This window comes from Amia ocellicauda, chromosome 13, assembly GCF_036373705.1.
Source record: "Amia ocellicauda isolate fAmiCal2 chromosome 13, fAmiCal2.hap1, whole genome shotgun sequence".
NCBI classification, from domain to species: Eukaryota; Metazoa; Chordata; class Actinopteri; order Amiiformes; family Amiidae; genus Amia; species Amia ocellicauda.
Window position 1 is genome coordinate 4,079,149 of NC_089862.1, and position 24,326 is coordinate 4,103,474.

Below are 24,326 nucleotides of genomic sequence, written 5' to 3' on the forward strand. Positions count from 1 at the left end.
CTGTGAGCAGAGATGGATAGTACTGTGCAGGATTCTGGAAAGGCTTGACTACATACTACAGGAGAAGCATGGAAGTCTTGGTGGTATAACTTGGGTACAGGGATGAGCATAGGGCAGGATATTATCTACAGTCACACACCTGCAACATGCAATCATTAAACAACAATGCAAATATCTGTAAAATGCATTTCACAATCTAAAATGCATGCAAAGTAATGTAGATACGAATGCAGATATCATATGTCATGAGAAAAAATCATAATCACCACTTTTGATAATTGGTAGACCAATTTAAGTTGCTAATCAAGCAACTCGTGTTGCTAAGCAAAATTATATTTGATTAGCATAACTGCTATGCAAATTTGAGACAACAAAATGTACGCTGCAGTTGGAACAAAAACCAGCAGGGCAGGGGGTACTCCAGGACCGGTTTGAAAACCACTGGGTTAGACGATTGCACTGACTCCTTTTTTCACACGCAAAATTACATCGAGAGCAACAGACATGGACGGTCACTACTACTGAGTTCAGGCAATAATTACTATGCATGCTATTTAAAGTCGTTCACATTGTCTGTCAAACCCAGCGGATTGTACATCACGCGTCACACTCCCCTCACACACACGCACACAAAGTAAGAGATAGAGAGACACCGAGAGAGACAGATAGAGAGAGAGAGCGCTACAGTAATTAACGGAGCACAAGAGGTGGCCGCCGAGGCCACACAAAACACGACAAAGTCAGCACAGTTTCCAAATCGACCCTATTATTTAAAATATATTCAAACTCGGCATTTACGTTTTCAAAGGAGCACAATCTGCCGGTTGTCGTGGTTGGATCGATCCATAATAATGCTAACAATGTTCCAATTTCCCAAATTACTTAGCTAGCTAGCGTTAACTAATTTGACTCAGATCAGTGTAATGTGTGATGCGCTGCATCACTACACTGCATGCTAACGCCCGCAGTTTCACGCAGCAATGACGCAGTGACGCAAATGGAACTGGCTGGCACTTATTCTGCTCGGTGATATTCTTGGTTGTTCCATGGTGGTGCTAAGGTGGGGCTGTAGCCTAACCAAGCCATACCCCGCTGCCGCCCCTGACGCTGTGCAAGATTTCTATGAGGGCAATTATTGCTGTGAGTGACCTAGACAGATGTCATCATGGGCAGACTCTCTCTATATATATTTTTTTTCACAATAATGCATATTGTCTTGTGCATCATAATAATTTACCCTTGGCTAAATTACTGACCATGCCACTCGTTTCGCCCAAATAGTTTTAGATATAATGCACACAACTCAGGTTTCCCCCTACAAGATCTTTTTAATCAAATAAAAGTAAGCAGAGACCGGAATAAATTGTACAAAATGTTTAACAGTTTATTACAAGGAAAAATCCAAGAATAAAAGCAGGATATGCAATAAACGATTCAATAATTATTCATCTTAAATGCCACAGGCGAACTGGGGTTAGTGAAGTAAAATAAACAAATAAACCACACTAAAAACCAAACTCTCAATGTGAAAACAAATCGTAATCATTGTAACAACTCAACTCCAAAAAAGAAACCATTCAAATAAGAAACCCCAACTACCCGTTCACCAAGTGGCAATTAGACAGATGACTTTTAAAACTATTGTACGTTACAAATCATAATATAACAGTAGTTTAAAGATGGATAAAAACAAAGCAAAAAATACATAAAATCCATTGTCAGAATGATTAAACAAAAGTTACCTAAAATGCAGTTTAAATACAGTTACCTCGGGGAGGACAGGTATGCAGAGCAGCTTCCTTCATCCAAATCCTGTCACAGACAGTTAGATGAGTTGGGAGCTGTGAACACAGGTGGGACTTGATAGGGGTGGGACACTTTCCTGGTTTTCTTCTATTTTTACCCCTTTCAGAGATCCCAGTTTAATACTAATGTCTAATCACATTAATCTGTGTCCCAGTCTGCCTCTTTCATATGATATGCAAGTATTACTGATGTAACAAATATCATTTTATTTTGTAGAAAGGGGTGAGGTGACACATTAGCTGACTAATGTAGGTAGAAACTTTTTTTTTTTAATCTATGTACTATTTGTCAATAGTGAAGTCATGCTGGATTCCAAGACGTGTCTCAGGCTGCCCTCTGACAGAGAAGGAGCTTATTAAGGGCATGTGTTGTGTGCAGGGTATTGTTATTGTTGTATTGCTATGACCAGCAGTACATATTGTGATATTGTGGAGCAGTGTAGCACAGTCACTCAGAGATGGCTCACACTCTGGGCCCTCATTCACCACAGCCCAACACTATAATGGGGATCCCAGACTGACGGGTAGTGGCAAAATAGTTTTCTGTTGGTCTCAGTGTAGGATGTTGTTAATATACACTGCACTGCTGGGTTTACAGGTCACAGTGAGTGTCTCTCCTGGCTGAACAGATTTCACTGATGGAGTCTGAGTCACAGTATACTGTCCGCTGGATTCTGGAAACGAAGAATAAAAACAATGCTTACATATATATGTAATATACATGAAAACAATCTGATTTGGTCTATGAGTTTGATGTGTGCCTGTTTAGATATTACAAAGAAATACATACAAAATGGAAATAATAAAATCAAAATAATTCCCACCCTGAGTGCAGAGTGTCCAGATTAACATGGTGATGAAAGTCATTGTTGATGTGTATTGTGTTGGCATGAAGGGCAGCTGTCAGTCATGAAGTGTTAAACTCACAGGCTATAAACACTCCCAGAGCACTGAAGCATGTGCTGCCGGTGCCAAGTGTCTCGTTGTCGGACCTGCTGCATGGATTCCCCAGATCACCGCTAGCTGTCACCCCTGTCTCAAGTTTTGTGGTTTCCCTTCTAATAATTTAATTATCAATTTCACCTGTCTACTGTCTCCCTGCCCTGCTGAGAAAATCAGCTCAGACCAGCTTCAATTCCAAGATGGTCTAAGGTGGTTCATGATGGGCAATGCTGGTCTATTGCTGGTCCAAGTTGGTTTAGCTGGTTTGATGCTGGTAAAGCTGGTAAATGACAATATGATGCTGGGAGATGGTCATTTGAAAGACCAACTTGGTCAAGCTGGTTGGTTGACCATGTAACCTGGCTAAACCTGGCTAAAGTGACCAGCTAAACTGGCAATGAGATGATCTTTCTTTCAGCCTTGATCAAGATCTAAAGCAATGTATGCTCAAGGTGGTTATTAGTGATCAATTATGAAGTTGCATGCACTTATCAATAATACACGAGAGTCAGGTTTAAAATCCCAATTATTTTATAATCTGCTATTATTGTTCTCCACAATCTTAAATAGCCTTAATTCCCTGTGTTATAGCTCATGTTTTCTTGTGTATTTGATATGCAAATTCCCATAAATCTCCAGCATTGTCATTTAAAAATAATAATAAAATATATAAATACAAAATGTTATGTTTTTTAATTAAATTCCTTTATTGAGAGTTGAACACAGAAGAGTAAAACAGCACTCCTTGCTCTAAGCCTCTCCCAGCATGCATGGAGAGTAGCCTTTTCTACCCTGAGTCTACACTCTGAAATGTGCTGGGTAATAATTTGAACCCAATCATTGGGTTGTGTGTTGAGTCTAGTTTCTTACTGCTCTGAGATCTCAACCCAGCGTGTGGGTTATTTCTCTTAACTACTCGCCGTCACCTGCAGGTAACCTGCACGCGTTACAATGAAGAGCGTTTCAAATCTCTAAGAAGCAGGTAAAGTTTCTGTAACGTACCGTGGGGCACAGGAACACGGGAACCAATTGCAGTGCGTGGTAGAAGTGGTCAGACAGTCGTGGGTCAGATACGATCAGATCAGGGCAATCAAGGGCAAGGCAAAGACGTGGTCGTGGTCACAGGCAAGAGTCAGGCGATCAGGCAAACAGGGGAAGAGCAAGGTCGTGGTCGGGAAGTCAAGGAAGCAAGGCTGAGACAATGCTAAACAAGAAAGAATGCTTGGAATTGTAGAAAGAGCTGACAGAACTTCAGAATGTGTGAGAGACAGTGAGGGGTTTATAAGTGGAACAGAAAACCAGGTTGGGAGGTGCAGGGTGAATGGCAGCAGAGGGGCATTGTGGAAGTGCACATGGGTTTCAGGAATGTGATTGAATGATTGAATGAAGGGAGCTGGGAGAGGTGACTGGGAATGGGTGAGTAGTACAGGTAAGTCATATTTTTATTTTATTTTTAAATGTAGGCTATTATATTTAAATATTATAGAATTAAACTATATATATATTTATATATATATATGTGTGTGTGTGTGTGTGTGTGTGAACCCTGCAAATAGAAAAATAAAAATAGGTTGTAAGTTGCTGACTAGTGCTAATGTTTTTATATTTAACGTGTGTAACACAAACACACATATATATACACTGTATACAGTGGCTCTCAAAAGTATTCACTCCCCTTGGACTTTTCCACATTTCCTTGTGTTACAACAGGAAATCAGTTTTTGTAGTTTTTGCCACTGATCAACACAGAAAATGTCCATAATGTCAAAGTGAAAACTGCAAATTGTTCTAAATGAATTACAAATACAAAACAGAAAATAATTGAATGCATAAGTAATCACCCACTTCAGTCAATATTTGGTAGAGGCACCTTTGGCAGCAATTATAGCCATGAGTCTATGTGGATAAGTCTCTACCAGCTTTGCACATCTGGAAACAGCAATGTTTGCCCATTGTTTGTAAAATTGCTCAAGCTCCATCAAGTTGGATGGGGACCTTTGGTGAACAGCAATGTTCAAATCTTTCCACATATTCTCAATTGGATTGAGGCCCTGGCTTTGACTGGGCCACTCCAGGACATTCACCTTTTTGTTTTTAAGTCACTCCAGTGTGGCTTTGACTGTATGTTTGGGGTCATTGTCCTGCTGGAAGGTGAATCTTCTCCCAAGTCCCAGGTCTCTTGCAGATTCCAGCAGGTTTTCTTCCAGGGTTTCTTTGTACTTTGCTGCATCCATTTTGCCCTGTATTTGTCCTGATGCAGAGCATCCCCATAGCATGATGCTGCCAGCACCATGCTTCACGGTAGGGATGGTGTTCTCAGGATGATGTGCAGTGTTAGGCTTGCGCTAAACATAGTGCTTGGCGTTGAGGCCAAAAAGCTCTATTTTGGTCTTATCAGACTCATCTAGCCGAGATTTGATGTGAGTTTGTTTCAACAATGGCTTTCGTTTTGCCACTCTCCCATGAAGGCCACTTTTGTGAAGCACCCAGGCTATTGCTGCAGTCTGCACTGTCTCCCCCAACTCAGCCGTGGAAGACTGTAACTCTTGGTGGCCTCTGTGACTAGTGCCCTTCTTGCCCAGATACTCAGTTTTTGAGGATGACCTGATCTAGGCAGATTCACAGTCTTCACATTTTATCTCCATTTCTTAATAATGGCCTTTACTGTGTTCCAGGGGATATTCAATGCCTTGGAAACGTTCTTATTTCCTACCCCTGATTGGTGCTTTTAAAGAACCTTATTCCGGATTTGATTTAATGATGTAGTTTCTGTTAGGAATTGTACTAACCAACTGTGGGACTACTAGAATTACATTTTTATATTTTAATCAGAAGAATTCAAATAGTTTAAATAAAACAAATTAACTGTGTAACATGATTGTCACCGAAAGTTACAAAATTCAACAAAACAATCTGTAATTTGTATACAATACATTCACAATTAAACAAAATATACAAATTACATTTAATTTTACTTTATTTTCTCAACTCTGTCTTATCTTACTTTTAATAGGAAATGTAATGTATTTTTTACCCCTCATAAAATAACACAGTACCTAACCAAAATATTAGGAAATGGTATAAGGCAAGGCAAGGGAAAACAAAATCAAGCCATATGTATAGCTTGGTTATGTAACAGACAATCCAGAAAATATAGTAAAGTCTGTAAAAGAAACTCTCTGCACTGGACACGTTCGAAGCAAACATATGCTGACTTCACCAATTGTGCCATCCTATACTAAAGCACCAGTGTCATTGGACTTCTTTTGGTTTAGTTTATTCAATCAATAATCACAGGGTAGCCACAGAGTGCTTTACAGAGTGGTAAACACAACAAATGTACAGCAAAATAAAATAATACGTAAATACAAGTAAAATAAGTAAAATAAATATAGACCTGTAAACAGTTTACATGATCTAAAATAAAGTAAGTGAACATTTAAATAAATAAACCATTTAGGCACGGAGGAGAGAAAAACCAAAAACTAATAATGAATTAATAATATTGTGCATTATGTGAATAATGAATGGCAGAGATTGTTTTAGCAGTTTAGTGGATATAGGGTCTAGTGCGCAGGTTGTAGTATTCATTTTAGTAATTAAGGAGACCAATTCCTGGTGATTTACTGCGTTAAATGAGTCCAAGGTAGGCAGGGGCTGTGAAGGACTGCAGACATCGGCTATAGCATTTGTGTGTGTTTCCACTTCTGTCTGTTTTCTAATGCCGTTAACTTTGCTATTGAAATGATCCATGAAGTCATTGCAGATAATATTGGGGGGGATAACCTCTGAAGGCTTTAAATGCTGATTAGTAAGTGTCGATATTGTATTAAAAAGAAAACGCGGGTTATTCTTATGCGTCTCTATTCAATTAGAGTAGTAGGCAGACCTAGCAGAGGACAGGGCTTGCTTGTATCTTTTTATAATGCCATATGGAAGACCATATGGAAGTTTTGTTGCTCTCCATTTACGTTCATATCTACGGCATCCTGTTTAAAGTGAGCGAGTGTGTTCGTTAAACCATGGTGAGTGGTTTGTTGCTTTAATCTGTCGTGTCCTTAATGGAGCTACTGTATCTAAAGCAGTGCTTAGTGTATTGTTGAAATTATTTAATAATTCATCTACAGATCCCGTTTTGATAAAGCTAGCATTTGGCAACAGAGTAGTACACTTATGAATAGCAGTAGGATTTAGGCAGCAAGTTTCTATGTTCCTCTCCTGTGTGTCTGATTCTACTCCAGGCAGCTCAAATGTAATAAGGCAGTGGTCAGAAATCATCTGGTTCTGGGGTGATATTATTAAGTTGTGAATCTGTACCCCATGGCTAATAACTAGATCCAGTGTGTGATTGTGATGATGTGTGGGTCCTGACACATGCTGAGTGAAGCCTACAGACTCCAATAGGGACAAGAAACTAACACTGAGGGGGTCGTCTTTAATGTCAATATGTATGTTAAAGTCCCCCAAAACATTTTACCAGAGTTTACCATGGTGAATGGCTAAGTCAGATAAGAGATCGCTAAATTCGGTCATAATACAGGAATAGGGGCCTGATGGCCTATAAACAGCTATAAGCTGAAGGTGGATTAAGCCTAAACCTGGTGAATTTCAAAAGATGTGAAGCTGTCAAATGGCTTAGTAGTCTGTGCGGTAGATGGTGGCTAGGCCCCCCCCACAGCCTGTTGTACGGGCCTTCTGGCATTAAGAGAAGTCAATAGGGGAGGCTTCTACTAATGGAATAGTGTCGTCTGGTCTTAACCAGGTCTCTCCAAGCCAATGAAAAATTACTGTTTTAATAGGATAACTATTCATTTTGTTTGTATAAGATTCAATTTCAGGATTATGTGATTTATTCGATGCCCCCAGGCATGGATCTACGATCGGGGTCAGGTTATGCTGGGAGTTCAGGCAGACTGCAGTGTAGGACTGCGAGGCTGCAGCCCGACCGGTGCTCTGAAGAGTCACGTTTTTATATTCTAATGAAAGAACCATTTGTTTATTGATAATACATATTTGGTGATTATACATATGATATCCATCCAATACTTGGTCACCTGTTGCTCTTAGTACTTTCTTCAAATGTACTTAAACCAAGGAGTACAGTTTTTGAACCATTCAAGACGATTTTATTAATTTGTCCTTTTTAAAAAAAAACTGGTGGTTCAGTTAATTTGCTACAGAAATTCGATACCCTCTCAGTAATGTTGTGTAGATTGCTAAATGGAGAGTCTTTGACAGCATAAACATATTAACTGTGTAGTGGTGCACCTCAACAGAGCTCTTCACAAGCTTAACAAGCTTTCCATTTCCATTTTCAAAATAAGAAGCAGAATGTGCTCACAGGGCTCCCCAGGTGCGTACAATCCCCCAGGAAATTATATACTAGGCTGCAATTTAGTGCGTATCCTCCACTTGTGTTGCAATCTGACCCAAAGGGCAACACCTTTGAGTTACTAACTTAATCCTGTACCAATGTTTACATATTAGATAACTTTCACCATCTGCTGTCAGAGAAACAATGCACTATGTTTGGCAAAGCACTACGCTATGTACAGAACACACTTATTCCTGGGTAGCTGCTGCCATGCTGGAACAGGCTGGCACACAAAATCAGGCACCTGCAAAACAGTTTATATGTTATTGCTCAACTGTCATAAATTGTAGAATACATGATCTCGATAAAAGCTCAGACATTTATCACACAGGGCAAGCCAGCTAAGTGATGAAAGGAACCATAACCGATTTAATGTGCCTTTTCACAATTGCTGGCGCTCTGTGCCACGATCAGCCGTGTTCAGCCAGCATTAATGACACAGGCTGCTTATCTAGAACGGCAACATGAATTGAGCACCATCAGAGTAAACAGACAGTCGCAGTGCGGGGGCTTCTGTAGACTTTCACAAGTATCCGAATTTACTTTTCTCGCTTTAATTCTGTGCTCTCTATATTATCGCTGGATCCAGGGTGGGGGGGGCGTGCTGGGCGTCCCAGGTGCTGCTCTCTTAGACCGAGGTGGAGCCCGAGTGGTAGTCTGAGGTCACCTTCTCTGTGGCACTCGTCACTTCCTTAGTTATTGTCATCATTGCCGCTGCTGGGGAAACTCTCCACTTTAACCGACACGTGGGATAGAAAGCCACGTGTGCAAAACACAACGGCTTAGTAGTCCATGGCCTTAAGTACAAGGCCACCTGATCCAGCTGTTCCCGGAGATGCAACTGACACGGAGGGGGACTGGTACAGTGACAGTGGCTAGGAAAAGAAGCAGGGTATGAGGTCTTGATAGTCAAGCAAGGATTTGGGACAAAGTTGGCATTCCAGAAAAGTAAGAAGTGAAGGCGTCAGCGAGGCACTTGACTGCAAGATACCTCTGGCTGTCACAAGGAAGCCCAGCAAGCTGTAAGCTTCATGAAGTGAGCACTGACTCTGGTGGGACTTGAACCCACAACCTTTGAATGACCACTGCCCTTTTCACTAGAAGTCCAACGCGCTATCCATTGCGCCACAGAGCCCCACAACACATTTATCGCCATACTGTTCTGCACGCCTACTGATGACGGGGCATCTCAGCGTGCTTGTACAAGTAGCATTTACAGATGTGTTTTTTTAATCCCTGTCTCGCTGATATTGAGACGAAAGGAAATGAATGGTTCTTCTTTTAGATAATGCGACTCATGTTGACTTGACTATGAGGGGAAGTATTTGTCAGGCACACTGTGTGTTTGTCTGTTTATCTGTGGCTGTCTTTGTGTCTGTGGCAGTCTGTCTGTGTGTGTGTGTCTGTCTGTGTGTCTATCTGTGGCTGTCTGTGTGTCTGTGGCAGTCTGTGCTTGTGGCTGTCTTGTGTGTGTGTCTGTGGCTGGACCGTTGGGGCTGGTTGGAAACATCGCAAGGTCCCCCTTCTCAAGAAAGCACATGTACAGGCCCGTCTTAAGTTTGCCAATGAACATCTGAATGATTCAGAGGAGAACTGGGTGAAAGTGTTGTGGTCAGATGAGACCAAAATCGAGCTCTTTGGCATCAACTCAACTCGCCGTGTTTGGAGGAGGAGGAATGCTGCCTATGACCCCAAGAACACCATCCCCACCATCAAACATGGAGGTGGAAACATTATGCTTTGGGGGTGTTTTTCTGCTAAGGGGACAGGACAACTGCACCGCATCAAAGGGACGATGGACGGGGCCATGTACCGTCAAATCTTGGGTGAGAACCTCCTTCCCTCAGCCAGGGCATTGAAAATGGTTCGTGGATGGGTATTCCAGCATGACAATGACCCAAAACACACAGGAGTGGCTCAAAAAGAAGCACATTAAGGTCCAGGGGTGGCCTAGCCAGTTCTCCAGATCTTAATCCCATAGAAAATCTGTGGAGGGAGCTGAAGGTTCGAGTTACCAAACGTCAGCCTCGAACCCTTAATGACTTGGAGAGGATCTGCAAAGAGGAGTGGGACAAAATCCCTCCTGAGATGTGTGCAAACCTGGTGGCCAACTACAAGAAACGTCTGACCTCTGTGATTGCCAACAAGGGTTTTGCCACCAAGTACTAAGTCGAAGGGGTCAAATACTTATTTCCCTCATTAACATGCAAATCAATTTATAACTTTTGAAATGCATTTTTCTGGATTTTCTTGTTGTTATTCTGTCTCTCACTGCTAAAATACACCTACCATTAAAACTATAGACTGATCATTTAATTGTCAGTGGGCAAACGTACAAAATCAGCAGGGGATCAAATACTTTTTTCCCCCACTGTACTTATTAATTTCATTATTTGCAATCCACAAAGTCCATCTATAATCATTCAAACGCGGGCTACTTCATCTTTTCTTGCATGATCAGCAACTTTATCCCATGCTAATTAATACAAAAAATGTCTCAACTCCGGTAAAGTAGTATGTCATCATGACGTGATGGTTTTGGCACATGCGCATTAAACAAAACGTTCATAGAACATATGTTTTGTGGTTACCTGAACACGTTATTTAAAGTTTTACAATTCTGTTCAAGTTGAGGTTGTTGTAACTCATCTTATTGTGTGGTGAGACACTGCAATTTCACAGAACATGATTTTACTTGTCCAATTTCCAAAACGAGCTCTCTTCAATCTCCGTTTCAAATCCATGTTGATTTGCCGGTAATCACTGTATCCACTCAATCTTACTACATTTGTAAGAAAACACCTGTAATGCTGTACAATGCATGTGTTTTTCAAGCACATGAAAGATTGTAGACAGGTAGAGATCGCCACTTGAGTGCCAGACTGACTCTATTGTAAAGGGAAGGCAGGATTATGTGTTATATTTGATTTATTATGTATTTAAATGACCAGTCAAAATAACCCGATTTTGGCTATTCTAGGTAAATGTGTTTATAACTTATTTATTTTCGTGTTTATGCAGCTAAAACGCTGTAGGCATGTTTAATACATATAGTTAGGAATAGTCACGAATGGGTATATGCGCAGTGTATTTTGGAACACAGTATAATTCAAATTTGAATAACCAAAACGGTCAAATTGACCGGCTCTGCGCTTGTAGTGTTAAATGTGGGTGTCATATCGTGGGCCGCACTTCCATGTGTGACGGGCCGCAGGTCGAGAACCACTGCCCTATTCAGAACAGGTTGGTCAGATAGGACCAGAACCAGTGCAGACCCAAAGAACAGAGGACGAGCGTTAGGCAGACAAACCCCAGGGCCCCAGGGCCACAGGTTAGTGCTTTCCTGGAGGTCTTTAGCTCCCCTGTATAATGGACCATTCCAGAGAGATTCCCCTTTGCAGTCAATATCATCAGCTCAGCAGTTTGCCAATACAGATCCCTGGGGAGGTGGGGGCTCAAATCCAGGACCAGGGTTAGCCACCCCTAGCATAAAGCAAAACATTACATGTGTTTAAATGGTTGAAGTCAATACAATGATTAATGAATTGATGTATTTATTGAGGTGGCTGTGACAGAGCAGCTATAGAGACTATTGCACTCCTTCACAGCAGCATCTCTGTTGCTTATATTAAGTTATACTAAGGTATGCTGAGCTGACGATATTGAGGTTTTTACTAAAGAAAAAACAGATAACATGCCACAGGTTAACAACCAGTCCAGTCAAACCCTAAGAGAGATCAGGATAAATGAGGAGGAGGTAGTAAAGGGACTAGCAGAATTAAAAACAAACAAATCACCTGGGCCAGATGGTATATTTCCAACAGTACGTAAAGAAATTATGGAAATGATTGTATTAATTATTTCTAAATAGCACTGGTTTGTGAATGTTTTGATGGTTTTTTTATTTGTCAAATGCATTGACCGTTATTGTTCTTTTAAATGCATCAGATTGTTTTGATAGTTTTTTTTTGTTTGTTGTTTTTTACATTTCAGTTATTTTGACAATTTTTTCACCATTGCATAAATTAAATAGTCTAAAATGTGCTTTTTATTATTTTGTCTTGCTTTTCAAAGACAAAATCAATTACAAAACTACAATTAAAAAATATATATTTAAGACTGAACATTAAACACTGTGCCAACAAAGCACAATAAATAAAATAAAATAAAATAGATACATTTATATCTGGCCATCTTTGAGCCCCCCTTCTTGAATAGCCTACTGTGAAAGCCGGACACAAATAACGGGGAGAGAGAGAGGGAGAGTCTCCGGTTTCGGTTGTGTCCGGGCTTTATTGAGTTCAGGTATGTCAAAAAAGGGCGGAGATACAAAACAAAAACAAAATCAAAAGCAAAAGCAAAAGCAAAAAGTGTCCACAATCGGGGTGCTCCGGGCAGACAGGGGTAATAGACTCAGTCCACCTTCTTGTCGGTTAGCTGCTTCCGTCGGGAAGGGAGAGGGATTAAATAAACAGGGCACAGCCCACTTTATAGCGAGACACTCCTTTTCAATGGTGCTATATTTACGCTCCTGGGCGATAATTGTTTGCTTAGATAGAGGACGGGGTGTTCCTGACCCCCAACACTCTGGGACAGGACCGCGCCCACTCCAACTTCTGAGGCGTCGGTCTGTAGAATGAAAGGGAGAGAGAAGTCAAGGCATTTAAAAAAAGGGTGTTGGCAGAGGCGGTCCTTAATCGCCTGGAAAGCCACCTGGCACTGCTCCGTCCACTGGACCGTATCTGGAGCACCTTTTCCCGTCACTTCGGTCAGGGGGTAAGCCAGGGTGGCAAAGTCCGGCAGAAACTGGCGATAATACCCGGAAAACCCCCAAAACTGCCGAACTTCCTTTTTGGACTTAGGAGGCGGACAGGAGGCAATAGCGGTCACTTTGTCAACGACTGGCCGTACCTGCCCCCCTCCTAAGAGGTACCCCAGATACTTGGTCTCCCTCCTCCCAACTGTTCACTTGCCCGGGTTTTCCGTGAGCAGCGCCCAGCCGATCCAGCAACTCATCCACACGGGGCATCGGATAGGCATCAAACCTAGACACTGCATTGAGCTCCCTATAATCAACGCAGAATCTAGTGCTGCCGTCAGGCTTTGGCACCAAGACTATAGGGCTACACCATTCCGATTGTGACTTTTCAATGACTCCCAGCTCCAACATCTTCTGCACCTCTTCATTGACAGCCTACTTTTTGTAATAAGGGGTGCGATAGGGTTTGACACGCACGCAGGTGTCCAGTGCCGTGTGGATGTGGTGTTCAATGAGAGGTGTGAGCCCGGGTCGGTGAGAAAAGACATGCTGGAAGTGGCACAATAAAGAGCGAACCTGCTGTTTCTGGGCGTTTGTTAAATGGGCGTTTGTTAAATTGAGTTCAGTGCGAACCTCAGAAACAGCGGCTTCAGACTCTTTGTTGTGGGGGGAACTAGAAGCACCCAATGCTTCCTCCTCTCGCCACTTCTTCAGCATGTTCAGATGATAGATCTGCTTTTCCCACCGACGATCCGGGCGACACACCTCATAATCAACATCCCCTAAGCGGCGTGTGACCACAAAGGGTTCCTACCACTTAGCCAGCAGTTTAGATGTTGAATTTGGGAATAACACCAGTACCTTGTCCTTGGGTGAACGATCGTAACCGGGCTCTCCTGTTGTACATGCGCTGTTGTCGCTCCTGGGCCTGTAAGAGATGCGACTGTGCAAGTTTCCCCAGTGCCGATAGCCGATCTCTCAGGTGCAGGATGTGCTGTACCATAGAGGTCTGGGAGGGGGCGGTCGCCTCCCAGTCCTCCTTTATTAAGTCGAGGATGCCCCTCAGCCGCCTCCCGTACAGCAGCTCGAAGGGAGAGAAGCCGGTGGACATCTGGGGCACCTCGCGTACAGCGAACAGCAGGGGTGGCAATAACTTGTCCCAGTCCCGAGCGTCTGTGCTCACAAACTTACAGATCATGTTCTTTAGGGTTTTATTAAAGCGCTCCACTAGGGCGTCTGTCTGGGGATGATAGATTGAGGTCCTGATGGACTTTATCCCCAGCAGCCTACAGAGGTCTCGCATCACGCTTGACATGAATGGAGAGCCCTGATCTGTCAGGATTTCCTTTGGGATCCCCACCCGAGTGAAGACCTTAAACAGCTCCTCGGCGATCCTAGTCGCTGACATTGTCCGTAGATGAATTGCCTCCAGGTACCGAGTGGCATAGTCTACTATGACCAGCACAAATTGATACCCCGGGGAGCTTTTCTCCAACGGACCGATCAAATCCATCCCAATGCGCTCAAATGTTATCTCCATGAGAGGCAGCGGTACCAGCGGAGCCCGCGGTACTGCACTGGCATTGGTCTTCTGGCACTCCGGACAGGCAGCACACCATCTTTCTACCACCTTTTTGATGCCTGGCCAGAAGAATCGGTCCATTATCCGGCTTAAGGTCTTGTCACGACCCAGGTGACCTGCCCCAGCCAAATCAGATGAGAGCCTACGATCCTTAATATTAGATAGATAGTTTTCACTAGCGAGCACCCGGCCGGGCGATGTCCAGGCTGCCCGCAACGCCGGCACATCACCGTGGTTTTTCCAGGGGACCGCACACTGCCGGGAGAGAGAGAAAAAGAAGGAGCTAAGGAGACAGATTTGTTTTTGGGACGGGTAAGGCAAGAAGGGGAAGTGGGTTGGGGAGAAACATGTTTAGGTGTGGTGTTTGGCAACGTGCTGGTATCCAGGACAGTCGGGGTCTTGGGAACGGAAGGGAGGGTGCCTGCCATCGGGCATCAGAAGGTGGCATCGTCCCAGGCAATGATGGTTCTGTGCCAGCCTGGAGACCTCCTCCAGGTCTTCGGGTTGGACGTGAGGACGTGGGAGATGGCAGATGAACTGCTCCAAGGCCACCAGGTCGGCAACTTCCGTGGCGGAGTGCTCCTCCGGCTTGAGCCAGCGGTGGCAGGCGCCGGAAGCCAGGTTCAAACCGCAGGCTTCTGAGCTTTCAGTGCTGGCCGTCTGACGGATGGATGGAGGCGTGTGTTCAAATCCCACTTCTAAAACACTGATTTATAACATCACCAATGCTAGGAATTACAAAAGTGTTCTTTTCACACTTGTGTGTAATGCATTTTGCAGCCATATTACATAAACATGAGCAAATGCCTGGCAGATAGATTGCTTTTGCTGGCCGGTTAGCTCAGTTGGTTACAGCGTGGTGCTAATAACGCCAAGATCTTGGGTTCAATCCCCACATCAGCCAATGCCAATCCAAGGTGCTCGTTCGTCCAGTAAGAGTCATGTTTTTTGCAAGTTATAGATGAAACTCCCTGAAGGCAAGCGTAGTAGTGCACTTAAGCAGTGGTAGGATCCACAAGACTTCATCAAGCCGTGTCAAAGTCGCCCATCTACATGCACACGGGAAAATGTCCTTTCTCTGCTTTGCTTTTCTCAGAACACTTCATTTGCATTCTGTCCTCTGATTGTTTCAACTCGTGGGCTCCTGCCAAATCCTAATTACACAGACTTGGAGAGGGAATCAAAGCCAATGGCTTCAAGAATCAACGCAAGTTTCATGAATGGCACATCTAAGCCATGTTGCCAACCAGACATTTAGCTGTTGGTCACCTCGACTCGGTTTCATAAGTGTTGAAAGTCACGGAATCCAGCAATTCTGGCATATCGATCTTTACAGTTAGGAAGCCTAAGCGGTTGTGAATCACTGTCTCCATTTTTGGTGCAAATGAAAGTGACAGCAGGTGCACCGGAGAGAGGCAACAGCAAGACAACCCCAAAAAGGGAATGGTTTTGCAGGTGGTGGCCACAGACGATTGCTCTCTCCTTATCCTTCCCGACTGATTCTTCTCTAGTTTTGCCTTTTGCTAGTGTCCTTGTCACTACTGGTATTATGAGGCGCTCCCTGCAGCCCATTCAGTTTGCACAGGTAGTCCAGCTCCTCCAGTATGGCACATCCATACGTGCCGTCTGACGATTGCTCTCTCCTTATCCTTCCCGACTGATTCTTCTCTAGTTTTGCCTTTTGCTAGTGTCCTTGTCACTACTGGTATTATGAGGCGCTCCCTGCAGCCCATTCAGGTTGCACAGGTAGTCCAGCTCCTCCAGTATGGCACATCCATACATGCCGTCTGACGATTGCTCTCTCCTTTTCCTTCCTGACTGATTCTTCTCTCGTTTTGCCTTTTGCTAGTGTCCTTGTCACTACTGGTATTATGAGGCGCTCCCTGCAGCCCATTCAGGTTGCACAGGTAGTCCAGCTCCTCCAGTATGGCACATCCATACGTGGCGCTTGAAGAAAGTTTGCTGTGTCTCCCAGTACAGTCTCAAAAGCATGAAGGTGGGAGAGTTACGAATTTTGCAATGTACGGTGAAGATTTTGAGGTTTCCTAGTCTTCGATCACGGAGATCCGATGTGTGATTTAAGTGTCCCCGCAGTTTTCTTGAGCACTATATAATCTCCCGGTGGACACGTACATCCTGTCAGAATGGCCGAGTGGTCTAAGGCGCCAGACTCAAGGTGTTGTTCTCTCGAAGAGTGTAGAAGGGTTTTCTGGTCTCCTGATGGAGGCGTGGGTTCAAATCCCACTTCTGACAGATTGATTTATAGCATCACCAATGCTAGGAATTGCAAAAGTGTTCTTTTCACACTTGTGTGTAATGCATTCTGCAGCCATTTTACATAAACATGAGCAAATGCCTGGCAGAGAGATTGCTTTTGTTAGCTGAGTTGGTTAGAGCATGGCGTTAATAACTACAAGGTCTTGGGTTCGATCCTCACATCGACCAAGGCCAATCCAAGGTGCTCGTCTGTCTAGTACGAGTCCTATTTTTTGAAAGTTATAGACGACACTCCCTGAAGGCAAGCGTAGTAGTGCACTTAAGCAGTGGTAGGATCCACAAGACTTCATCAAGCCGTGTCAAAGTCGGCAATCTACATGCACACGGGAAAATGTCCTTTCTCTGCTTTGCTTTTCTCAGAACACTTCATTTGCATTCTGTCCTCTCATTGTTTCAACTCGTGGGCTCCTACCAATTCCTTATTACACAGAATTTGAGAGGGAAGCAAAGCCAATGGCTTCAAGAATCAACGCAAGTTTCATGAATTGCACATCTAAGCCATGTTGCCAACCAAACATTTAGCTTTTCGTCACCTCGACTCGGTTTCATAAGTGTTGAAAATCACGGAATCCTGCAATTCTGTGGCCTCATTCTCAAGGCTATCTTCTATAATACACCTCTCAAAAAAATAAGGGAACAAGTAATCATCACAGCATAACACCAAGTCAGATACACTTCAGGCATATCAATCTTTACAGTTAGGAAGCCTAAGCGGTTGTGAATCACTGTCTCCATTTTTGGTGCAATTGAAAGTGACAGCAGGTGCACCGGAGAGAGGCAACAGCAAGACAACCCCAAAAAGGGAATGGTTTTGCAGGTGGTGGCCACAGACGATTGCTCTCTCCTTATCCTTCCCGACTGATTCTTCTCTAGTTTTGCCTTTTGCTAGTGTCCTTGTCACTACTGGTATTATGAGGCGCTCCCTGCAGCCCATTCAGGTTGCACAGGTAGTCCAGCTCCTCCAGTATGGCACATCCATACATGCCGTCTGACGATTGCTCTCTCCTTATCCTTCCTGACTGATTCTTCTCTCGTTTTGCCTTTTGCTAGTGTCCTTGTCACTACTGGTAATATGAGGCGCTCCCTGCAGCCCATTCAGGTTGCACAGGTAGTCCAGCTCCTCCAGTATGGCACATCCATACGTGGCGCTTGAAGAAAGTTTGCTGTGTCTCCCAGTACAGTCTCAAAAGCATGAAGGTGGGAGAGTTATGAATTTTGCAATGTACGGTGAAGATTTTGAGGTTTCCTAGACTTCGATCACGGAGATCCGATGTGTGATTTAAGTGTCCCCGCAGTTTTCTTGAGCACTATATAATCTCCCGGTGGACACGTACATCCTGTCAGAATGGCCGAGTGGTCTAAGGCGCCAGACTCAAGGTGTTGTTCCCTCGAAGAGTGTAGAAGGGTTTTCTGGTCTCCTGATGGAGGCGTGGGTTCAAATCCCACTTCTGACAGATTGATTTATAGCATCACCAATGCTAGGAACTGCAAAAGTATTCTTTTCACACTTGTGTGAAATGCATTTTGCAGCCATTTTATATAAACATGAGCAAATGCCTGGCAGAGAGATTGTTTTTGCTGGCTGGTTAGCTCAGTTGGTTAGAGCATGGCGTTAATAACTACAAGGTCTTGGGTTCGATCCTCACATCGACCAAGGCCAATCCAAGGTGCTTGTCTGTCTAATACGAGTCCTATTATTTGAAAGTTATAGACAACACTTCCTGACGGCAAGCGTAGTAGTGCACTTAAGCAGTGGTAGGATCCACAAGACTTCATCAAGCCGTGTCAAAGTCGGCCATCTACATGCACACGGGAAAATGTCCTTTCTCTGCTTTGCTTTTCTCAGAACACTTCATTTGCATTCTGTCCTCTGATTGTTTCAACTCGTGGGCTCCTGCCAAATCCTAATTACACAGACTTGGAGAGGGAATCAAAGCCAATGGCTTCAAGAATCAACGCAAGTTTCATGAATGGCACATCTAAGCCATGTTGCCAACCAGACATTTAGCTGTTGGTCACCTCGACTCGGTTTCATAAGTGTTGAAAGTCACGGAATCCAGCAATTCTGGCATATCGATCTTTACAGTTAGGAAGCCTAAGCGGTTGTGAATCACTGTCTCCATTTTTGGTGCAAATGAAAGTGACAGCAGGTGCACCGGAGAGAGGCAACAGCAAGACAACCCCAAAAAGGGAATGGTTTTGCAGGTGATGGCCACAGACGATTGCTCTCTCCTTATCCTTCCCGACTGATTCTTCTCTAGTTTTGCCTTTTGCTAGTGTCCTTGTCACTACTGGTATTATGAGGCGCTCCCTGCAGCCCATTCAGGTTGCACAGGTAGTCCAGCTCCTCCAGTATGGCACATCCATACGTGGCGCTTGAAGAAAGTTTGCTGTGTCTCCCAGTACAGTCTCAAAAGCATGAAGGTGGGAGAGTTATGAATTTTGCAATGTACGGTGAAGATTTTGAGGTTTCCTAGACTTCGATCACGGAGATCCGATGTGTGATTTAAGTGTCCCCGCAGTTTTCTTGAGCACTATATAATCTCCCGGTGGACACGTACATCCTGTCAGAATGGCCGAGTGGTCTAAGGCGCCAGACTCAAGGTGTTGTTCCCTCGAAGAGTGTAGAAGGGTTTTCTGGTCTCCTGATGGAGGCGTGGGTTCAAATCCCACTTCTGACAGATTGATTTATAGCATCACCAATGCTAGGAACTGCAAAAGTGTTCTTTTCACACTTGTGTGAAATGCATTTTGCAGCCATTTTACATAAACATGAGCAAATGCCTGGCAGAGAGATTGTTTTTGCTGGCTGGTTAGCTCAGTTGGTTAGAGCATGGCGTTAATAACTACAAGGTCTTGGGTTCGATCCTCACATCGACCAAGGCCAATCCAAGGTGCTTGTCTGTCTAATACGAGTCCTATTATTTGAAAGTTATAGACGACACTTCCTGACGGCAAGCGTAGTAGTGCACTTAAGCAGTGGTAGGATCCACAAGACTTCATCAAGCCGTGTCAAAGTCGCCCATCTACATGCACACGGGAAAATGTCCTTTCTCTGCTTTGCTTTTCTCAGAACACTTCATTTGCATTCTGTCCTCTGATTGTTTCAACTCGTGGGCTCCTGCCAAATCCTAATTACACAGACTTGGAGAGGGAATCAAAGCCAATGGCTTCAAGAATCAACGCAAGTTTCATGAATGGCACATCTAAGCCATGTTGCCAACCAGACATTTAGCTGTTGGTCACCTCGACTCGGTTTCATAAGTGTTGAAAGTCACGGAATCCAGCAATTCTGGCATATCGATCTTTACAGTTAGGAAGCCTAAGCGGTTGTGAATCACTGTCTCCATTTTTGGTGCAAATGAAAGTGACAGCAGGTGCACCGGAGAGAGGCAACAGCAAGACAACCCCAAAAAGGGAATGGTTTTGCAGGTGGTGGCCACAGACGATTGCTCTCTCCTTATCCTTCCCGACTGATTCTTCTCTAGTTTTGCCTTTTGCTAGTGTCCTTGTCACTACTGGTATTATGAGGCGCTCCCTGCAGCCCATTCAGGTTGCACAGGTAGTCCAGCTCCTCCAGTATGGCACATCCATACATGCCGTCTGACGATTGCTCTCTCCTTATCCTTCCTGACTGATTCTTCTCTCGTTTTGCCTTTTGCTAGTGTCCTTGTCACTACTGGTAACATGAGGCGCTCCCTGCAGCCCATTCAGGTTGCACAGGTAGTCCAGCTCCTCCAGTATGGCACATCCATACGTGGCGCTTGAAGAAAGTTTGCTGTGTCTCCCAGTACAGTCTCAAAAGCATGAAGGTGGGAGAGTTATGAATTTTGCAATGTACGGTGAAGATTTTGAGGTTTCCTAGACTTCGATCACGGAGATCCGATGTGTGATTTAAGTGTCCCCGCAGTTTTCTTGAGCACTATATAATCTCCCGGTGGACACGTACATCCTGTCAGAATGGCCGAGTGGTCTAAGGCGCCAGACTCAAGGTGTTGTTCCCTCGAAGAGTGTAGAAGGGTTTTCTGGTCTCCTGATGGAGGCGTGGGTTCAAATCCCACTTCTGACAGATTGATTTATAGCATCACCAATGCTAGGAACTGCAAAAGTGTTCTTTTCACACTTGTGTGAAATGCATTTTGCAGCCATTTTACATAAACATGAGCAAATGCCTGGCAGAGAGATTGCTTTTGCTGGCTGGTTAGCTCAGTTGGTTAGAGCATGGCGTTAATAACTACAAGGTCTTGGGTTCGATCCTCACATCGACCAAGGCCAATCCAAGGTGCTTGTCTGTCTAATACGAGTCCTATTATTTGAAAGTTATAGACAACACTTCCTGACGGCAAGCGTAGTAGTGCACTTAAGCAGTGGTAGGATCCACAAGACTTCATCAAGCCGTGTCAAAGTCGGCCATCTACATGCACACGGGAAAATGTTCTTTCTCTGCTTTGCTTTTCTCAGAACACTTCATTTGCATTCTGTCCTCTGATTGTTTCAACTCGTGGGCTCCTGCCAATTCTTAATTACACAGACTTGGAGAGGGAAGCAAAGCCAATGGCTTCAAGAATCAACGCAAGTTTCATGAATGGCACATCTAAGCCATGTTGCCAACCAAACATTTAGCTTTTCGTCACCTCGACTCGGTTTCATAATGTGTTGAAAGTCAAGGAATCCTGCAATTCTGTGGCCTCATTCTCAAGGCTATCATTTATAATACACCTCTCAAAAAAATAAGGGAACAAGTAATCATCACAGCATAACACCAAGTCAGATACACTTCAGGCATATCATTCTTTACAGTTAGGAAGCCTAAGCGGTTGTGAATCACTGTCTCCATTTTTGGTGCAAATGAAAGTGACAGCAGGTGCACCGGAGAGAGGCAACAGCAAGACAACCCCAAAAAGGGAATGGTTTTGCAGGTGGTGGCCACAGACGATTGCTCTCTCCTTATCCTTCCCGACTGATTCTTCTCTAGTTTTGCCTTTTGCTAGTGTCCTTGTCACTACTGGTAATATGAGGCGCTCCCTGCAGTCCATTCAGGTTGCACAGGTAGTCCAGCTCCTCCAGTATGGCACATCCATACATGCCGTCTGACGATTGCTCTCTCCTTATCCTTCCTGACTGATTCTTCTCTCGTTTTGCCTTTTGCTAGTGTCCTTGTCACTACTGGTAATATGAGGCGCTCCCTGCAGCCCATTCAGGTTGCACAGGTAGTCCAGCTCCTCCAGTATGGCACATCCATACGTGGCGCTTGAAGAAAGTTTGCTGTGTCTCCCAGTACAGTCTCAAAAACATGAAGGTGGGAGAGTTACGAATTTTGCAATGTACGGTGAAGATTTTGAGGTTTCCTAGACTTCGATCACGGAGATCCGATGTGTGATTTAAGTGTCCCCGCAGTTTTCTTGAGCACTATATAATCTCCCGGTGGACATGTACATCCTGTCAGAATGGCCGAGTGGTCTAAGGCGCCAGACTCAAGGTGTTGTTCCCTCGAAGAGTGTAGAAGGGTTTTCTGGTCTCCTGATGGAGGCGTGGGTTCAAATCCCACTTCTGACAGATTGATTTATAGCATCACCAATGCTAGGAATTGCAAAAGTGTTCTTTTCACACTTGTGTGTAATGCATTTTGCAGCCATTTTACATAAACATGAGCAAATGCCTGGCAGAGAGATTGCTTTTGCTGGCTGGTTAGCTGAGTTGGTTAGAGCATGGCGTTAATAACTACAAGGTCTTGGGTTCGATCCTCACATTGACCAAGGCCAATCCAAGGTGCTCGTCTGTCTAGTACGAGTCCTATTTTTTGAAAGTTATAGACGACACTCCCTGAAGGCAAGCGTAGTAGTGCACTTAAGCAGTGGTAGGATCCACAAGACTTCATCAAGCCGTGTCAAAGTCGGCAATCTACATGCACACGGGAAAATATCCTTTCTCTGCTTTGCTTTTCTCAGAACACTTCATTTGCATTCTGTCCTCTCATTGTTTCAACTCGTGGGCTCCTACCAATTCCTTATTACACAGAATTTGAGAGGGAAGCAAAGCCAATGGCTTCAAGAATCAACGCAAGTTTCATGAATTGCACATCTAAGCCATGTTGCCAACCAAACATTTAGCTTTTCGTCACCTCGACTCGGTTTCATAAGTGTTGAAAATCACGGAATCCTGCAATTCTGTGGCCTCATTCTCAAGGCTATCTTCTATAATACACCACTCAAAAAAATAAGGGAACAAGTAATCATCACAGCATAACACCAAGTCAGATACACTTCAGGCATATCAATCTTTACAGTTAGGAAGCCTAAGCGGTTGTGAATCACTGTCTCCATTTTTGGTGCAAATGAAAGTGACAGCAGGTGCACCGGAGAGAGGCAACAGCAGGACAACCCCAAAAAGGGAATGGTTTTGCAGGTGGTGGCCACAGACGATTGCTCTCTCCTTATCCTTCCTGACTGATTCTTCTCTCGTTTTGCCTTTTGCTAGTGTCCTTGTAACTACTGGTAATATGAGGCACTCCCTGCAGCCCATTCAGGTTGCACAGGTAGTCCAGCTCCTCCAGTATGGCACATCCATACGTGGCGCTTGAAGAAAGTTTGCTGTGTCTCCCAGTACAGTCTCAAAAGCATGAAGGTGGGAGAGTTACGAATTTTGCAATGTACGGTGAAGATTTTGAGGTTTCCTAGACTTCGATCACGGAGATCCGATGTGTGATTTAAGTGTCCCCGCAGTTTTCTTCAGCACTATTTAATCTCCCGGTGGACACGTACCTCCTGTCAGAATGGCCGAGCGGTCTAAGGCGCCAGACTCAAGGTGTTGTTCCCTTGAAGAGTGTAGAAGGGTTTTCTGGTCTCCTGATGGAGGCGTGGGTTCAAATCCCACTTCTGACAGATTGGTTTATAGCATCACCAATGCTAGGAATTGCAAAAGTGTTCTTTTCACACTTGTGTGTAATGCATTTTGCAGCCATTTTACATAAACATGAGCAAATGCCTGGCAGAGAGATTGCTTTTGCTGGCTGGTTAGCTGAGTTGGTTAGAGCATGGCGTTAATAACTACAAGATCTTGGGTTCGATCCTCACATCGACCCAGGCCAATCCAAGGTGCTCGTCTGCCTAGTTCGAGTCCTATTTTTTGAAAGTTATAGACGACACTCCCTGAAGGCAAGCGTAGTAGTGCACTTAAGCAGTGGTAGGATCCTCAAGACTTCATCAAGCCGTGTCAAAGTCGGTCATCTACATGCACACGGGAAAATGTCCTTTCTCTGCTTTGCTTTTCTCAGAACACTTCATTTGCATTCTGTCCTCTGATTGTTTCAACTCGTGGGCTCCTGCCAATTCTTAATTACACAGACTTGGAGAGGGAAGCAAAGCCAATGGCTTCAAGAATCAACACAAGTGTCATGAATGGCACATCTAAGCCATGTTGCCAACCAAACATTTAGCTTTTCGTCACCTCGACTCGGTTTCATAAGTGTTGAAAGTCACGGAATCCCGCAATTCTATGGCCTCATTCTCAAGGCTATCTTCTATAATACACCACTCAAAAAAATAAGGGAACAAGTAATCATCACAGCATAACACCAAGTCAGTTACA

At 44.1% G+C, this 24,326-nt stretch overlaps 8 non-coding genes across 8 annotated transcripts; 7 read left to right on the plus strand and 1 right to left on the minus strand.

The window, feature by feature from the left end:
* Positions 1-9,165: 9,165 nt before the first annotated feature.
* Positions 9,166-9,256, minus strand: trnar-ucu (transfer RNA arginine (anticodon UCU)). Its single transcript is given in 2 exon segments — positions 9,166-9,201; positions 9,220-9,256. It is a non-coding gene; the product is annotated as a tRNA-Arg (tRNA).
* A 6,036-nt stretch (positions 9,257-15,292) lies between these two features.
* trnai-aau (transfer RNA isoleucine (anticodon AAU)) lies at positions 15,293-15,366 on the plus strand. Its single transcript has one exon. It is a non-coding gene; the product is annotated as a tRNA-Ile (tRNA).
* Positions 15,367-16,600: 1,234 nt separating this feature from the next.
* On the plus strand, positions 16,601-16,715 carry trnal-caa (transfer RNA leucine (anticodon CAA)). The gene is made up of 2 exons: positions 16,601-16,638; positions 16,670-16,715. It is a non-coding gene; the product is annotated as a tRNA-Leu (tRNA).
* Positions 16,716-18,078: 1,363 nt separating this feature from the next.
* Positions 18,079-18,193, plus strand: trnal-caa (transfer RNA leucine (anticodon CAA)). Its single transcript has 2 exons — positions 18,079-18,116; positions 18,148-18,193. It is a non-coding gene; the product is annotated as a tRNA-Leu (tRNA).
* Positions 18,194-19,305: 1,112 nt separating this feature from the next.
* On the plus strand, positions 19,306-19,420 carry trnal-caa (transfer RNA leucine (anticodon CAA)). The gene is made up of 2 exons: positions 19,306-19,343; positions 19,375-19,420. It is a non-coding gene; the product is annotated as a tRNA-Leu (tRNA).
* Positions 19,421-20,693: 1,273 nt separating this feature from the next.
* Positions 20,694-20,808, plus strand: trnal-caa (transfer RNA leucine (anticodon CAA)). The gene is made up of 2 exons: positions 20,694-20,731; positions 20,763-20,808. It is a non-coding gene; the product is annotated as a tRNA-Leu (tRNA).
* Positions 20,809-22,180: 1,372 nt separating this feature from the next.
* trnal-caa (transfer RNA leucine (anticodon CAA)) lies at positions 22,181-22,295 on the plus strand. Its single transcript has 2 exons — positions 22,181-22,218; positions 22,250-22,295. It is a non-coding gene; the product is annotated as a tRNA-Leu (tRNA).
* A 1,210-nt stretch (positions 22,296-23,505) lies between these two features.
* Positions 23,506-23,620, plus strand: trnal-caa (transfer RNA leucine (anticodon CAA)). The gene is made up of 2 exons: positions 23,506-23,543; positions 23,575-23,620. It is a non-coding gene; the product is annotated as a tRNA-Leu (tRNA).
* Positions 23,621-24,326: the final 706 nt, after the last annotated feature.